Genomic DNA, 19,079 nt, shown 5'->3' on the forward strand with positions numbered 1-19,079 from the left:
TAGAGGTGGGAGTAAAACTTGAAAACGATTCAGATCTTTCTCAAAATCAGTCGTGTCTTGAGACCTTCAGAGGGCTCCCAGTCTTATTAACACGCTTGGCTGAGTAACAATGACTCCAAGACAAAAGCAGGTATTTAAGGCAAGAGAGGGGAGTGTGGAGGGCACCACCGGCCTTAAATTCCAGCTACATCAAAGAAAGAGCTTCACAGTCTCCTTTTCTTCAAAGCGAGAGATAAGATTCAAATATTTATGATGCTCCAAACTCATAATGAAAGGAGAGAAATCAGGCTGAGGTGAGAACATTCAAAGTTAATCTGAAAGCAGCTTTGCTGACAAAGCCTGGCTCTGCTCTCCAAAACCAACCCAGGAGACGTAACATCACTGCAATTTCTCTCCTAGATCTCAAGTTTTTGGTTTTTTTTCCACTTTTTTTTCATTCGCCAAATGCTTCGAGCCAAGTGCTTCCCTCCCGCAATAACACAAATAATGGGTAAACCAAATATCCTCACTCAAAACATGAGGAAAACTACATCCCCCAAATTCACAGGAATGGCTTCTCGCTGGTGCTGGAAAACCAAATGATACATTAGAGCCAACAAAGCTTGTCCAGACCAGTCACACGCTTAGCGGTGTGGATAACAACTTCAAATCCTGACTTTACTTGGCTTTTTGATGTACTTGGGGGGATGCATCGTTGCTTTGCTGAAGCACGGCTACCTTGGGTCTCAAGAGACAAAAGGGAAACACATCTAGCCAGGGCTCAATGGCAGGAATTAGGAAGGCATTTTAATTTAATACTTAATTTAATATTTAGTACCTCAAACAAACTACATGGTGCATAAAATACAAGGCAAGAGCAGCAGCTTATCAAAAGTTTGGTTAAAAAAAAATAAGATTTGCGAGGATGGTTTTATCAACCCACAAATTGGCTCGAGGATAGGGGACAGATCCTGCCAACTGCTGGGAGGCTCTAAGCATTAGATATGAGACAGAATATGCAACCACACACCTAAAAAAATTAAAGCAGACTATGCCAAGCCCCAGTATTGGACTGGACATAGCTCTCGCCAGTCCCAGGAGCAGCTTGCCCCCGGTGCTGCCCATGGAAAGGCTGGAGCTCTCCTCTCCTTCCAGCTACTGTGTGAAAACACCTTATCTGCAATTTTCCCATTGAGTCAAGGGCTTGGCCGGCTACTAATGACACCCTAAGTAAAGAGACTTACCTAAGGTGGCCTATCTAAGGGTCACTGCAGCCCTGAAGCAGCTTTAGCACACGTTATTTTATTCCTCCTTCTCTCTCTATGCAGGTTGGGGTAGCTATCAAAAAGCTTTCAGGTGTTAGGCACTGGTTTCCCATCAAGACTGGAAAATATAAATATCCTGGTATGGTCCACACCGTGGTGTGGAGCAGATGCTGCTCTTTGCAGGGCACACAGACGGCAGAATAACTCACCCAAAACCCCTGCAGGGTGGGCTTGGAGAGCAGCACAATGCAAAATTGTGCAAAAAGAGCAGTGCAAACCAAGAAAGATCAAGATATTCAAGATAGATCAAGCAAGACACCCTAAGAATGGGAATAAACTCTAAAAATACACGGAAAACTAATACTTCTGCTTCAATGAGGCACAGAGTTAACCACTCCTTGAAAAACCTCATAACCAGACCTCCCCGATGCCACCCCGCTCCAAAACCGAACCTTTTCTTGTACAAAATCCAAGATGTTCTTGAAGTCAAGGTCATCGTAATAGTATCTGATGCCCTCTTGGATGTTGGAGTGGAAAACTGCATTCATCTGGGGACAGAAAAAAACAAAAACACGGCTCACACGTGGAAAAGGCACCAGGAAAACATTGCAAAACATGAAAATTTTTTCATAGCAAGTATTGCCAGCTGTTACCAGAGTAAGAATTTAACCCGCATGCTGGCACAAGCCTATTTCTTGGGGCAAAATTCATCATTTTTGAGCTCTCAGGGTTAGCAGCATAATTTTTGAGCTCTCAGGGTTAGCAGCATCCCATAGCACCTCTCCGTTTCCTGCACATGCAAGCAGACCCAGGCACCTTTACCCACCCAATTTTTCCTATTAAATCCATTTATTAAGGTGACTTCTTCGACAGCTCCCTCAAGCTCTCCAATCCCATTGACTAACAGGATTTTAACAACTGGCAGGGAGGTTTCTGCTGCATTAGGAGGGGCTGGAGGAGGTGAAATAGGCTGTGACAGCCAACACCGCCGGCTGCACGGTGATTTATCTGTGGGATGAGCTACGTGCAGGAGCAGAGACCTCATCAGAGCCCTCAGTCACTCCTAAACCCAACAAATCATTCAGCAATTCAATCACGCCTTGAAAGGGAACGGTGCAGCCGGGCTGGGGCTCTCCCTGCTGCTCCTTCAGCTGTATCTCCGAGGACACTTTGACACATCAGGCACTTCACATTAAACACTAATTGAATCGAAAATGTATTTTACAGATGCCTGGGAAGCTTATTAGTGAGCTGGAAGCTGAGGCTCGAAATGTCCTATGCAAAGCCCAGCACAGGTTTGTCATTTGACTCCTGACAAACCGCCAAGCAGAAATATTAATGAAGGAAAACAGAACTTTTTTCTGAGTTCAAAGCAGGGGAAAGGGGAGGAAGAAAACGTTGTTTTTCATAATTCACTCTGACATGAAAATTAGAGGTTGGGCAAACCGGGAATGGGGAGAACGTGAAAAAAAGAGAAACGAAGGCACGTCAGAGCAGCAAACAAAGCCTGCCGACAACGAGGGATCAGGCAAGGGATCTGAAAAAACCTTTAAGAAATTGCTCATGTGGAAGTTTATTAAAATGTTAATTCTCAGTTTGCCCACCGCTAAGACCAACACAATGGGCAACACACGGGTTTTACCGTTTTCTGCTTGTTTTCCCCCAGATAGGCTCACCCCATGATCCTATTGCCCTCCAAGAAGATGCCAGCCTGGAGGCAGCCTCTGTAATTAAATCTTGATTTTAAGGTGGGAGATAAATGTTGCAGGGTTAAATCATTAAGTTCTGGTTATGAGACCTCTCCACCCCCTTCCCTTCAAGGAGCCAAACCTGTTATCTCCGATAATCTCCAAAACCTCATTTGCATATCAACAGAGCCCATTTCAATGTTCAGTAGCTTCGAGGCCACTAAATTCGTTCCTTGTCCCTGCTTATTTAATACAAAATCCAATTAAATATGTTTTTAACAAGTTTAATAAACAACCATTGTTCCAAATGCAGATTTGTGCCTCTGAACAATTTTAGGTCAAGTGGATTCATTGCTTGTTGGATCTCTCTTTTCTCTCTCCCTCATTGTTTGAATTTTAATTAGGTTTTGATATTGCCCATTAAATTTAAATTAAGGGACAATTTAGGCACTAATGGCTTCTACTCAATCCAGGAGTTTAATCATGAAGCTGCAATCCCCTCTCCTGATGGTACCAGCATTTCCCAGTTGCATCCCTGCAGTGCAGGATTGTGCTGAGCACCATCATTGAGGCTCAAAGGTGGAGCAAAGCAGAGGATTTCATGCTGAATTTCACAAAAATACAGCCTCTACGTGGCAGCACATATTGATTTTCTACACATGGGAAGGACTCAAGCAATCTGATTTTCCTCAGAGAAGCACATCTCTCCACCAGTGCACCGCACTTTTCAGAGATCAGAGGGTTTCGGAGAGCTCTGGGAAGGTGCTGGATGGAGTTGGCTGCAGCATCCAAAAGGCAATGTCTTCCCCCAGTGCTTCCCTTCAACTTTGGGGCTCACCGAGCACATAACTCCCAGCCCCAGCCTCGACGGGTTTGAAAGCATCAAGCTGTTTGTGTAAAGGCGAATTGATTTTTAGAGCCCGTAAGTAGGAGAACAACATCTGAGATACCTGCCTTGTGCATTCATTGAGCCAGCAAAGATCGAGATTATCTATTTAATTGTTTGAACGATTGCAAGGGTAAGATTAAATTGAAAATGGCAGGGTTTCTTCAGCAGAAGGAGAGCGGCCAGAAAGGACATCCGTTGGAAGCATTTACCATCTCACCAGCTCAGCTATAACTCAAACCCGTCCTTGCAAATGCAAGCCAGCAGTTAACATAATTGAGGCAAGGAGATTAATGAGTCCTCAAGAAAAAAAAAAAAAAAAAAAAAAAACACAAACAGGTTTTTGGCTGAGTCTCTGCACAGGGAGCTGCAGCAGGAGCTCTGGGTGGTGCTGGAGATCCATTGCAGCTCTGGAGCACAATGGGCAGCCCCAGGAGAGCAACAGCAATGAAAACCTTCCATTTTCAGGGCAGATGCTAACAGATACTTGAAGATTTTCCTCCCCAATGACACGTGGGGCTGCAGTTTGTTGCCGTGCAGCAGCCAAAGGCCTCCTGATTGCACCCACCTTGTTTTCAAAGATGATTTCGATGAATATCAGCAGGAGCTCCGTGAGGAAGATCACCAGAAGGACCCAGAAGAACTGAAAAGAGAAAGGGAAGGATTAGCCCTGCTCCAAGTCAGGCTGTGTCATCTGTCAGTGGTTAACCACAACAAGAGAGACCTGGAAACCGAGAGCTGCTTTGAAACACTTAGAAATCGGATCATTTCATTACAAGCTCCCCAGGGAGCTGCAAATCTCTTCCAAAGATCTCAGTCCTAACAGGGAAAGTAGTTTGCTCCCTTGTAGAAAGGGAGGGAGGAAGGGAGGATTGAAAAAAGAAACCAGATGCAATTTGAATGGCCAAATTCTGCACGGGGAAACGGGTAAAATGGATGCAGTGGGAGCAAGTGTTACCTCTGGGTAGATATAGGTGTGCTGCATCCCTCTGCGATGGGATGCTGATGCTTGGTTGAACACCGATGTTTCCAAGCTGAGCATCCAATGGAGGATCATCCATCCCCCAGATACAGGCAGTAACTCATGCCTCTGCCAAAACTGATTGTGGCAACAAATTTAGGCTGGAAATCAATGTCCTGATGGAGCAAACGACTTAAACTAGAAGGTCTGATGTTCTTGCAGCCCACACCCATCGGTGTCCTAGTGCTTTGGTCCCTATCTGAGAGGTCCCATCGGGCATTGCATCCGACTTTGCAGAGGATGGAGAACAAAGCTCTGCTCAGCTCACACTTGTCTCTCCAAGGCTACCTCCATCAGCAACTTCGGAGACTTGCCAGAAAAAGGAAGGTGGAAAGTTACCATGGTAACTAGCTAAAAATCCAAAAGCAAGTTAAAAAAAGGGGGGGGGGGGGGGGGGGGGGAAGAGGTAATTTATTACCATGATATTCACTTTGACCATTGGTTTATTAGAACAGCTAGCACAGGGACTCGCATACTCTGAAATTATTTTCCAGGCTCAGCAAAACCAAAGCGCCGTTGCAGGAAAACACCACTTCATTCCTCAAACCATTGAGGTTTTTAATTAGCCACCCACCAATGAGTTTTGCACCGTGCTTATTTGCTAAGAGCCAGCTAGCGTGGTCCCACTGGAGAAGCAGCACTGCTTTCATCACCAGCTAAATCAGCTCATAACGGGCCAGGTATAATTAGGCAAGGAATCCCATAATTAAGGAATACAATTAACCAAGCACCTGTTATCTCGTAGGCAGAGATGATATGCAAAACGCTGCACGCATCTAAACTGATATAAAATGGGGTTGCTTCAGGAGGAAGCCCAAGGCGGCGCGGTTCATGGTTTTACCAAGCTGGGCATGCCTAGATCTCGCAATGCTGCAGCAAGCGGCAGGAAAGAGAAATTCAGTTTTGGAAATATTTTTGTTCTTTAACCTTAGTTAAAACCCAAGGGAAAAAAAAAAAAAAAAGAGCACTTTGTCCTCTGTTTACTGGGAAAAAGTGCAAATTCTTACCAATCCTACTGTGAGCAGAGACAAAAGAGTGGCGTCAAAGTCCAAGTGGGGACCACTGCTGTGTTCATGGTCAGACCAGCACACCAAGAAATGCCTAAAAGTCAGCAGGATGCAGCACACGGAGCCTTTCTTCTTGCCCAACTGATGGGAGGCTCCTCTGAAAGCACCAACCCTGCAGCTCTTCCCAGAAACCAAGAATTTTAACCCAAGAGACCCCTCGTGCAGGTCGCTAGATGGTTTTTCTGCTCTTTCTAGTGCTTTGTCCATTGCACACCATGCACCAATTTTGTCCCCCACTCTATTTCCTTCTTTCAGTCTCAATTTCTGCCGTACAGCTTGTCAAGTCAAGATATAAAAGGCAAAGTTTATGCAATACAACTCAGCCTGCTCTGTGCATATTGAAATCAAGGCTAATATTTAATATCCAGGTTTGATCTCTGACTTCTAAACAAACGTGGGAGTGTTATGCAGAAGTCCATGGGATGCTGGCTGTACCTGGCTATTAGAAAAATGATGACTGAATGTGGCTTTCAAATGCTCCATCAGATGAGGTTCACAGGTAGCAAAACCCACCGTTTCCAAGAGAGCAAGCCCAAAAAAGAGCTTAGCTTATGGTCTTTATAAATGGGGGAAAAGTGCCAGTATTAATGGGGAAGAAAAACACGGCAGAAGCTGATTGCAATTCCTTGCAAGAGGGAAACTGCAAACCTGGGAAGTCACATAGGGGATGCCCAGCTCCCCCTGGACACCCCACAATACATAACCTCACCTTCAGAAAGCCCACAATTTCCCTTATAATTTATAGAGGATTTGCAAGAAAAGCAACCACAAACCCAGGTCTCCAGCGCAAGCCTTGCAAATGTGCAGCCTGAGTGAAAACCAGCTCTTCTTCCCCCAAATAACAGCCGAAGAGAGCATGCAAACCTTTGCCAGCTGCACGGACCTAGCAGAAAGTGGCGCTTTTTTTGCATTCACAAGGATTGCAGCAACCACCAGTAACTGTAATGCACATTTAGGGGCGAAACTGCTGGCAACATCCATGATCATCCCTTTAACTAGTGCATTGCAGCCCTTGCTGTCTGATAGACCAGGCATGAATAAATCAGCATTTTGTTCCTTAAAAAGACTCCAGCAGCAAAATAAAGAGCAAAAATCCACATTAAACAGCATTTAATCCTGCCTCGAGCTGCTGTAAGTTTGCAGCAAGTTCAAAATCACAAAGGAAGTAAAAAAAAACAAAAGTCACAAAGCAGCGTGACAAGGAGCTGTTTTTTCCCCCAATTTTTGCAAAAATTCACTCTTTGCATGGAAGCGGTGCACGCAAGTGAGCAGCCATGCCTCCACAGTGTGACCGCCCAGCCAGGGCTTCACCGCTTGCATCCCTGAGAGGAGGCAAATGCTGCAGAAGAGAGACCAGGAAGGTCCCCGAGGATCTTGCCAATCACAAAGCAAAGCCCAGCTTTCGCGGAGAGAAACTCCCCAATAAAACCTTCACCTTGCTCAAGACAGCTGAATCGGGGAAAATTTGCTCAATTCTTATTAAATTAACACTCGTTGCAGCCAGCTCCCTTTAAAGAGCTCATCAATCCAAAAGGTCATAATAAATTATACTGCAAAAAGATTAATCACCCCTGTTCCCATGATCAGCAGAGCTCCAAGCTGCTCCTTCCCTCCTCTAACAAGTCTCCAGTGCCATTTTGTTCATTGTTAATCTCTCCTGAAGCCCAACCGAGCGCTGAAGGAAAGCACCCAGGGATTGCACTCTGCCTCAGGTTGAAAGACAGGTCTCCTTCCAGTCTGGGGAATAACCCCCTTCATTATTTTACATAAGCAATATATGAGTTGCCTGGAGTGATCCCTTCCCATATATCCTCTGGGTGTTTGGTTTTCTGCCACCTCTGTATGCCAGATAGGATGTCTTGCCCTCAAGTTTAATCTCCCAGAAGCTTAAAAAAACACCTGAAATACTGAGTTGGTCCAGAGTGAATGCTTCCAGCTGTGGGTCTGGCTGATAGCGGGGTGCAAACCTGCTGCTGCTTCATTTCCAGACCACGAGCAGCATGCAGCTGCCTCCATTTTCCAGCTCAAACGTGTTCTCACCAGGCGGAAAGAATGAACACTGGTCAGGGGTGGGTTGGAGGCACCGAGGCTGAGGGATGAATAAACCACAGAGGAATTTATTTGGGAGCCAGCCCAGGGAAGGAGCCTTGAGGCATGGATAGAGGCTGAGCATCACTCCTGAGCTCAGATGCACCCGAGACACCTATGGCCACAGGAGGTTCAGACATGCCAAGCCTGAGTGCGACTCCAACGGGATTTGGGATGGGAGAGGGATGCTCTGTTTGCCAGGGATGAGGCAGGGAAAGGAGGAGACACAGCCGGTAGGATGGAAGAGCTCCTGGAGTAACACGAAAGCACCAATCTGTGATGTTTATTTAATATGAGCAACCTCCGTCTGTGAAACGCTGCTGCAATCTCACAGCATGGCCAGGGAGTCACTGGCTGCCACAACTGCAGGGAAAAAAAAAGTTAAAAAAAAAAAGAAAATCTTAAAAAATCCTTCCTTTCTACCCAGCACCAGGAGTTTCCCATGCAGCACCCCGGGGCTGATAAGGGAAAATATTTGCTTCTTGATGATCCATTTCCTACTTCAGCTCAGTCACAGGAAAGGACGAGATAATAAGAGCAATAATGAGGATGATCATTTCTAGAGAACCCATGATACAAGCCAAAAAGAAAAGAAATAAACCTATACATAGATTCCTGGGTACTTTGCAGCAGGACACTGGGAAAGCTGAGGCTGAAGATGCTGCTCTTGAATCCTTCTGCCCTCTTGATGAACTTAACATTAAAATAGTACAGACAGATCATAAACAGCTGCCTAATTTAAGAAATCGAGTGGGGTGTTTGCTGAGAAAAAAGTTACTGGTCATACTTAAAAGAAAAGACTCTATGAGCCCCATATAATAAGACCCTATAGAAGCAAATAGAGAAGGAATAGAGGAGTTTGAACCCCCTCTGTGAAGGGTAGAGATAATTTTATCCTCGTTCCAGGCTCTACAGTCACCATTAAACCCCTGTGGGAACAGGTATATTCTGCATTCATGCAAATAATCCCCAAATATTTTATTTTTATCCATTTCTATAGCTGCTTCTCCAGCAAAGGAGCTAAGTCAGCCCCACTGAAGCCAATGCAAGAAAAGGGTTTGGACCTATTAATATAAAAGCGGCAACAGATCATCAAGGGATGGAAAATCTGAATTTCCTATCCCCAAGATGAAAAGAAACTCATGCAATTTAATTTCTCTTCCTATAAAGCATGAATCCCCCTGTGTTTGCATGCAGAGGAGTTTACAGGATGGTGGTCCCCAGGTTTCACCATATTTTTAGGCATCTGGAGAGGGAACTGGTCGTTCCCTCTTGATACACAGGAACAGATCGAACGTGCAGCCACGTGAAACGCACCCAATGCAGAGGTGTGTAATAAATCAATCTTTCACTCTACCTGGGAGGCCACTAAATCATCCCATTAGCAAGTGCCTGCCGCCTCCTCTGCCTTCCTCGAGACCAGCCACGGAGGAGTCCACGGTTTCATGTGAGCACAGAAACATGAATCTGGTTGCTTTTGTCCCCAAATTGAAACTTTAAGTAATGCTTTTAAAGAACCATTTCTTCCTAATGACATGTTAGAGCTTTCTCCCACGCAGAGTGGCCCTTTCTAAGGGTTTGCTTTTTTTATGAAAGACACTTGCATGCAGCCCTTCCTCTGAAAACCCAAATAATTGTTTATTCCCACATACAAACAGCTTTCATAGTTGCTTTGAAGGAAAAAAAAAATGTCAGGAATGTCTCCTACACAGATAAAACGAGGACAACGAAGCCCAGATGAAGAGACTTTGCAGAGCATCTTCTGTTTTAGCGATACAGCAATAACCCTCTCTACCCAGGACACTATTTTATTCATGCAAACCATGTTATTTTATTTAGGAGGCATGCAACATGCCCCTCCTGCCCATCCACCCCGGCTGGGGCTCATTACCCCTATCTGGGTTTCATGCGTGCATTTGCCAAGCCTCAAGTCAAAATGCACATTTCCTTTATGCTTCAGAAGCTAAATAACCAAGAAGCCTGGTTTTAATCCCAAAAGAGCCAGTAGTCTTGCAAATAATTGACTGGGACACACTGAGAGCCCTGGGCATGTAGTATGGTCTGTCCTCCACACCCAGGTACCAGCCCTGCCTTCACCACGTCCCACAGAAGCCTGCTCTGCCCCTCTGAAGACCAAATCTGCTCCCCAGTGTCACGTCCCACCTGGGGGAAGGGGGGGGGGGGGTGACTAAGGTTCGCAAATCCTCTCGGTGTGGATTAAGGTGGGCCAACACTCAAGGTCCGTACACAAACACCAGCTTCAATAGAAAGCTTCTAGGGAGACAAATATTGAGTACAAATATTCGATACCCACCAACCCTCTCACGGTTATATCCACCCCAGCTATGCGGTTTTACGGAAAGTCAAAGTAGGCCGTGCAGTACTTGACTACAATTTAACAACTTTAACAACTTACTTAATCACCTTAGGAAAAGTGAAAGAGAGAGAGAGAGAGAGAGAGAAGGAAAAGAGAATCACCAGTCCTGGATCCAGCGTTGGTCCTGCCAACAAGGGTATTCGGTGAGGAAAGAAGGAGAAGAGTGAGGAGAAGTGAAGGTTCTTATAGAGATGTTGATTCTGCGCAGGGTGCTCGGTGATAATAATTCCACAAATCATGCACACACGAGCACACAAACTACAGCACATTTATCAGGCTACGTGATTAGTATAAACCCGCCTAAATTTACACTTATTGGTTAGTGATTAACATTGCATACACTATTGGTTTACTGTATTTAAATTAGCCTTGCTTGCTATGTAAATTAGCACGCATGCTCCTTTCGGGGAGGGGGGTGGGGGGCGGGGGGCAAGTCTTTCCGGTCCTGAATTGAGTCGGTGGTCGCGATCTCCCCTCGCCGCATTTACCTTTCACCCAGTTTCTGCAGTTTTATCAAACTTCATGCTTCTCTGGCCACCATCCAGTCTTTGGTGCCAAGGTGTTCCCTTTTATCGGTCTGTTAGCTCTTCTTTGAGGTTAGAGCCGTTAGTTTTCCACAGTTTGTTATCTTTTAGCTCCCTCCGAAATTCCTTTCCCAAGGCACAAGCGGTTAGTAGTTTTGCTAATTGGAAAATTACATCAGAGATACCAGTCGAATTAAGAGGAGCGACCAGTCAAACCAAGAGAAGTAATACCAGGACTGTCCCCCAGGCAGTAGGGGTGGGGGGATGGGGCCGAGGCAAGGCCGCCCTGTCTCCACGGGGCTCCCTCCCTCACCCTCGCTCCAGGGTACTGTCCGGTCCTGGGTCCTAGCGACCGTCGCTCTGCATTGTGGTTTTAGCACCCAGGCTGCTTGAGACATCTTGTTGTTTTGCACTAGCAGTTCTCTACACCCAGACCTGACAGAAACCCCTTTTTTTCCCCCTTTGGGCTTTTATAGCCTGCAGCTGGGTCCATTTTTGGCTGCTGTTAACACTTCCTTGGCTATAGCCCTGTTACCCTCTGCTCCCATCTCAAGACCAGGATGGATACTGCAGCTAGAACATGCTCATGTTCTCAAAAAAACAAAGAAAAGGAGGTTTTTATGAACAGGGATGGATGTTGCCTCTTAGACCTCCCCTCCATCCAGTTCCAGGAGCAATGGCTCCTTTCATATCTAATTTATTTCAGAGTTTGAGGGCCAAGCAATCAAATTTCACCTCTTTCCAAAGATCTCTGTACCTGTTGCTTTCCCCGCAATCAGGAAAAATATTTCAATGGTGCAATTGGCTCAATGCTTTAATGAGCACCAGGCAATTCACTGGAAACTCCTAATGCAGATTAAACCACTTGGATGCTGTTAATATAATCTCGGATTTTGCAAAACCCTCTCCTCAGCCTTATTCGGGTGCTCACCAGCATCCCTTCATTGTGCAATGGGCAGCACTGACTTTGAGGGATGCTGGAGAACCACCAGCAGTTCTCTTTATGGAGTAAAAATGCAGCATGAGATATCTTTTATTTATTAAAAATTCATATTGAGAAGGTAAGTAACTCCAGAGGATTTTTTAGAGGATTTTTGGAAGGATTTTGTAACATCAGCCCTTTACTGGGCTTTCCAGAAGCTGTGAAGCCCCACTAATTCACTGCAAGGATGGCTGTTATTATTGCAATGGCTAATTTAGTGATGAGATTAAAAAAAAGAAAGGGGTGAGCACCAAGGAAAGAAATGCAACATGCTGGGAGTTTGCTGACGATGCTCAATGTATGAGGCTTGGGAAGAATAAAGTATGCTTTTTGCTGCTCACAAAACCTTCCCAAACTGCTCCTAGAAAGATGGTGAATGGGGACACTGCAAGAAATTCAGCGTGAAAGTGCCAATAATTAGTGTGGCAAAAGAATCATTAACACCCCCAGGGCTCCAGCCCCCTGTTCTCCCTCAGAGCCAAACCTGGGCCAAGCAAATCCCTGTTTAAAGCATGTTGCGGTGATTAAAAAGCCCCAGCCAAGAGATGAGCAACCCTTAATGGAGGAGAGCAGCCACAATGTCTTGCACAAAGCTCCTTCTGCCACCCTGGGGTTTCCTAATTTGTCTCAAGCAAATAAAATAATAATAATTAAAAAGGGTTGAAAACCACAGATTTAAAGGAGAACAAATTAGATGCAGAGAGCTGGGTAAAAGTGCTGGAGGGTCCCTGCAAGGCTTTTTCTCACTGTATTATTGGAGGATTTGGGTGTCAGAGGGTTTGCAGGTCCATCCCACCCAGCAGAAGGCTGCGGATGCTCGTTACGCAAATAGGGAGCACAAAAGGCTGCCCGTGGGAAGCATCAGTACCTGCCTGCTCCAAAGCCCTTTTGCATCGGTCCGGTCCCTAGCACAAAGCTGGGACTCTCCTCCTTTCGCTCGAAGCCTTTGCTCCCGGGCCTGGGATGTTTTCAGCTCCCCCAGCAATCCCAAACACTGACTGCTGTGCAAATGTCAGACCCTCCTCATTTATCCACCCCTCTGTGCGGCTAAGCAGAAGAAAAATCAAGAAAGTGGTGTTTTTGTTTAGAGAGCCCCGCAATCGGAGTGTGCTATATAATCAGCGGGCTTAGGAAGAAAAAAGAAATATATGCAGATCCATAAACAAACCTCTGCAGGAAAGAGTTTCTTCAATCGCTTTTTTTCCAGCAGTCTCTATTTGTGTGCTAATTATCAGGAATTTGTTTTTTTTGAGAGTTAAAGCAGCACCATAGAAACCTGCTGATATTGGAATATCCAGAAAAAACTCTTCATTGTGGATGCAGGGAGCTGAGTCCCCTCTGGGCAGCAGACCCCGGACCCCAGCCTAGTCCCCAGGAAGCATAAAGAGAAACGGGTTTTTGCAGTCATGCTTTGCACAAAGCATCCTCTAATTAACCTAAAATTTCCCCACAAACAGACAAAAGCAAGTGGAAAAATGCCTGGTGACCTCCCTTGCAGCAGCGGTTATAACCCCAGATGAGTTCAAACACAGAAATGCAGCTTCATTTCTCATGCAAACCTGTAACCAGAAGGAGCCTTTTATTGATCACGTTTTCCGCCGCGCTCAATGTGTGATATCCACCACACCACACTGCCCGAGCCACCGAGGGCTGCCATCCCAGTGATCAGTGCTGCCCTGGTTTATAATATGCCGCACTTCGGTGGAGGTTGGATGCACCTGACATCCAAAACCTGCATCTTTTGCAACCAAAACCTGCAACCGCTTCTCCAAAAGCTGCATCTCACCGATGGGAAAAACCACGCAGCAAGTGACTAGGGCAGAAGGGGCAACTCTTTCCCCCTCTTCATCCTCTAAGGGGGCAGAAATAGCTGAAAAATGGCCTAAAGGAGATGCTGGTCAAATCCCATTTCAGCTGGCAATTGCTTTAATTTTTTCTGGAAGGGAATCTCCATATTGCCCATAAATACCCCATTTTTTTTGCTGCATCCTAAACCGCCCAGTTCTCCCTCATTCATTTTGCAGGGACAGAAAAACCCACCTCCAGCCATCAGCTGCAAACTTTGCAAACCCAGGCCAGCCCAAATTCACCCCAAATTCCTCCAACCACCAAGGTCACCATGCTCAGGGGATCACGCTGAGCCTTTCGGTTCATCTCAACGCCTTTTCCAAGCCCTCTGTTCTTGGAAATTTGCCTCTTTACTGTAAACATTCAAGGGACTATTTTCTTTTGCCAGCCTGGAGGCGAGAACACCCTGGGGTAAATGGATGAGCTGGATACCCCATGCAAATCCTCTGCTCTCAACCAAGAGGTTTTCCAGCACCATGAAATCAGGAGGAATTCGCCCAAGTCAAATATCCAAGTGGTTTAAGTGCAAGCAATGCACCCACAAAACATAAACTCTTTTAAACTATTTCACCCAATTCTTCCAAACACAGAAGAAAAATAAGGGGAAGGTGCTACTTACTGCTATTTTCACCTCTTCTGACTTAAAACAGATTTTTAAGTGGCTGCTATAGGGTAATGAATTAGCGCTGGCGATGTGGCGGCACAGCTGTAATAGAGGCTTTCCACGTAATTTTTGCCCCTTTCTCCACACAATCGGAAAAAAACCCCAGCTGCTTGGACCAGCTCAGACCTCAAAGTGCTCCTTCACACGTGTGTTATTCTGATTGCTTTTATTCAGAGCCCCCAAGCTTCAAATCACTGTAGTAGCTGACTCTGAGGGGGAATTTATCTTCCCAGGAGAAGGCCAATTCTCTATCCACACAATAGCTCTGTGATTGCCAACCATTTCCCTGCAGCGTACTCACTCCCCTCTTCAAACCTGATATATCTGCCATTTTCCAGCATTTAATTTCTCTATTTACACGTGCAATCAGGGGCTGGAGAGGGAGGGAAAGGCACATTTCAAGCCCAGCTCAGGAAGTTGCATCGTGGGTCGACCTTGAGAGTAAAAATACAAAATTGCAAATAAAACAAGTGGCGAAGCTGGTGGTGGTCGCCGGAGTTTTCTTTTCACATCTTGCCGTTGCTGACATTTGGAAATAGCAGTATAGATACAAATATACATTTATTTATAGATAAGTATTTATATATATATTTATCTTGGTTTTATATTTATATATAACACCTGCAAAAGGCCAAAAGAGCTGCTGCAGGAGCTCATCTCTCACTGCCACAAAGCCAAGGTCAAATCCTGCCTCAGGTGACAAATTTGGGCAAACCCCAGGCAGGAAAATGAGGAACCCAAAAAGCTCACCAAATGGATAAGAAAAATGGGAAAGTTGGATGTCTTGGCCTCCCATTCTGCATAAAATAAATGCAACTCTATCGAGACTGCCTCTGAAAATTCAGGGCTTTACTGACTTTTTGGAAGCTAAAATATCCATGGGATGAATACGCAGATCCCAAGCCCCCAGGTAGGAGATGCTGAGTAAGATATGATACGTTTCTAGCAAAAACAGCTCTAAAAAAAACCATGAAGAGGAGCCAATTTGGGCATATTCAAGAGCAAAACCTGATTGCCGGAGCAGCCTGTCCCATTGCAATTCCAGATCCTAAACCAAACCATCCCAGCTCCCCCCAGCCATCTAATTGAGCAAGAAAAGTATTGATTTTTACAGTCTATTCACTAAATCACTCTGAACTCCCTAAAAGCAAAGGCAAGCCATCTTCATCAGGCAATTTGCAGTCCTTTGAGCCTTGTAAATGTTAATGGTGACAGAAGAAACTTGATTTCCGAACAGAAACTCTTAACCTATCTATTAAATACAAGTCTTCGTAACACAAATTACATACACCAGCAGCTAAAATCCCCAGGTCTTGCCTGCAATTTTTCTAATAAACTTGAGAATTGCAAGCAGGCAGAGGCTTTATAGAATAGACTTTGTTTGGGTTATTAGAGAAGTCATTAAAGACTTGATAATCTGGCTTACACACGGGTAAGAGTTGTGTGGTTGTGCATGACAATTACAGGTAATGACTGGAGAGAATAAAATCGATAAGAAAAAGATTAAAACCAAAATGTAATTTGTGGTACCTTGCAGGGGGGATATTGGAATAATATATCAAGCAGCAGATTTAGGAGCTGAGTGGCTTTCATAACTTTTGCCTAAGAGAAATGTTGGTTGATTTTTGTCCAGGGGGCTAAGGAAAATAAAAATCCATCTGTCAGCAGTAAGCGACTGAGATGAATGAGGATTTAACAAGCACGTACACACCCGCACCTACACCCACCGCATTTCGTGTAAAAAAAAAGGTTATCATCACTGTCAAGTGCTATCTGATGAATTTTTGTAGGGCATTGAAATATTTTCTCCTAAATAGAGAGGAATTTATCGCTTGCTCTCCAGATTAACAATACACATTTTTAGATGAAGAGACAAGTCAATTTTTATTAGTGATTTGAAGTTCGGGGTGGTTTTGTGCTCACTGTTAGCTTGGGTTCCCTGAAAACGCATGTGCAGGCATTCCAGCAGCTGCAGTACATCTGCACACACAGTCTCCTAAGAGCCCAAATGGATTCATGCATTGATTTTCCATCAGCATCAATATATGCATTTTTATGCTGTCTCATGATATAATCTCCAGGGTCTGTCCTGAGTCTGTTTTTGGGGCTCACAGGGCAGAGCTCCCTCCGCTGTGGTCCCTGCACCACCGGATTCCCCCTCAAAGTGAACAGATTACAAAACTCACTAACCAATAATGTATTTTCAAGAGTTTTGCCAGTAAAATTCAGCAGAAAACCAGTGTGAAACAACTTCTACAAATGAAAGCAACCCCCAGTCTCCCATGCCTTGAGAGGCTGCTGCACAAGAGAGGACGTCCCGCAGTGAAAGCCCCTATGAATTCCTGGTATGAGCACCCACTTTTGGGTGATGGATGGAAATGTTAATGCATTTCACAGACAATTCCAACATAAACACAACGGAGAAGTCCAGGCTTGGCCACGTGGTTTTGCCAATATAACCATGAGCAGGTAAGAGCACAAGAAAGTATCAAGTAATTCAGCGCCATAAAACCATGCCAGCAGCAACGGTCTTTCCAGTGTAGCCCAGTCTCACTGGAGAACTGTTTTAAGCTACTGGGATAAAGCACTTTTGCTGGGATAAGCTGCATCTTCACCAGGAAACACTAATCCAAGGTTGCTCCCATATAGACCTGCAACACCTTTGAGTGGGCAAGTCCTCCATGGCTCATCCAAGGTGGCAGAACAAGCCAGAGGTGAACATGCAAACCCATGCTCGTAGTCCGGGCTCTTAGAGATGCTCTTTAAGTGTATTTTTTGTCTGCTATGAGCTTGCAATGCTATTTCCTACAAGAGGTGTTGGCATTATGGTTTTCGCCTCCGTGCAGACCACAAATACCTCCCATATTTGTGCGACTCTGCAATGCCTGTGCAAGGAACACCCTTATTTATCTCATCATCGAGAGCATTTCCAAAATGCTTCACTGCTGTCATGCTCTCCTCCTCGTGCTGATGTCCATCAAGCTGAATATATCTATGGGGTAAACAGCATTTCAGCTCCAAGACTGGGAATTAGGCTGGATCCATTATTGGAAATGGATAGTGGTTTAGTGGATCCATGGTTTAGTGGTGGACTTGGCAGGTTAACGGTTGGACTCGATCTTAAAGGTCCTTTCCAACGTAAATGATTCTATGATTCTATGAAATATCACTTCATTTATCTGTTCCTGGAAAATAGATAATTAACGTAGTATTGGGCCAATTGTGCTTTTCTGCAACCAACTAAAAGCAGGCGAGGAGCCTTGAGTAACCCTAAAAACCCACCACCCAGAAATACATATTTCGACACAGGAGACAAACATCCCCTTTCTTATATCCTAGCCAAAAGGGATGCAAGTGGTATTGTGCGTGATGACTTGCATGGGTATTGCTTTATTTATTCCACATGGCAGGCGTGAAGCTGCTTATATCCCCGGGGAGAAAAAGCCAACCCAAATGGGCAGGATTATTTCTTTTTCTCAGCTGTGCCCATTGCAGAATTGATTCAGCTGACAACCTGTGAAATACAGCTAATGAGCTTGGGTTTCTGTTGCCCTGGGTCGCTCCAAGGATGAGATTTCCTACCCTCTGATGTGTCAATTTTCCACTTCCAAATTTGGTCTGGGTTGTGGAAACACAGTATTAGCCGTGATTCATGAGTATTAGCACAGAAAGAAAAATATTATTGGAAATTTGAAGTACTTATCCTTCTTTGGAATAAGCCTAGATAGAATGAACACAATACTGTATAGCCTTAAAAGTAGACAAAAGAAAAATAAGATGAAATGTTTTCCACAAGCAACGTGACTTCAGCTTTGGCAGAAAAATATTTTCTAGGCTTAGATTGTAAAGAAATACAGAGCTTTCCCAGTCGCTTTGATGGACAGGAAAAAGAGGGTTATATGTTAGAGGTATAACTGAGTCCAGGCAAATGCCCACTGTTATAACCTAGCATCCCAACAGAAAGAAAAAAGTCAGTTGATAGGGAATTAATTAAAAATTAATTTTTAAGCAAGCAAGCTATCATGGCTATTTAAACACCACAAGCATCACCTGGACAGAATGCCTCCGGCTGCTCAGAGACTCCTCCAAACACCCGGGGTCAGGAGGCAGCTCTCGAACAGAGCAGACGGTATCTCACTGCAATAGAGATCTGATGGTAAACCTCTTCTGCTCACTCACTGCACAGCTTTGATCCCTGCAACCTTTTTAAGCGCAACACAAACAACCACCTATCGCAGGTGGCAAAAAAACAGACATATTGAAAAGCGATGACAATTTCATCTGCTCATGCAGAAGCAAAGACAATATTGGTTTTCCAATTTGGGCTCCCATCTGTATTGATTGGAAATGCAAATGCTGAGCAGTTTTTAAAAACAATATTGCAAGCCAGTACAAGTCAGCGCTAGCTACCCAGAGAGTTTGATTTTAATAAACCAATCAAATCAAACCAGTGGGAGATGAAGGCATTATGCAAACCGTTAGCATGTAAGGCACATGCACGCCACCAGGAAGGCTCCATGGACCAGCACGGGTCATTCATCTGAAAGCAACTTCTTCACCGAGGGAGCATCAGATGCAACCAAAGAGCCAACAGAGCTGTCACGGAGCTTGTCAATGGACGTTGGCCCTGGCTGAGGGTGATGGAAGAGCTTCACCCCCATCCGAATGGAGGGAATGTCTTATAATTCAG

At 44.9% G+C, this 19,079-nt stretch overlaps 1 pseudogene across 1 annotated transcript in view; it reads right to left on the reverse strand.

Annotated features, from left to right (window-relative positions):
- Positions 1-19,079, reverse strand: part of LOC309601720 (tetraspanin-15-like) — a 48,614-nt pseudogene that overhangs the window by 20,704 nt on the left and 8,831 nt on the right. Inside the window, exons 3-4 of the transcript in view lie at positions 4,387-4,461; positions 1,697-1,792 (exon numbers count right to left, since the gene is read on the reverse strand). The product of the transcript in view is annotated as a tetraspanin-15-like (transcript). The remainder of the gene's footprint in view (positions 1-1,696; positions 1,793-4,386; positions 4,462-19,079) is intronic.

The sequence above is a fragment of the Platalea leucorodia genome (genome assembly GCF_965183815.1).
Source record: "Platalea leucorodia genome assembly, chromosome: W".
NCBI lineage: Eukaryota > Metazoa > Chordata > Aves > Pelecaniformes > Threskiornithidae > Platalea > Platalea leucorodia.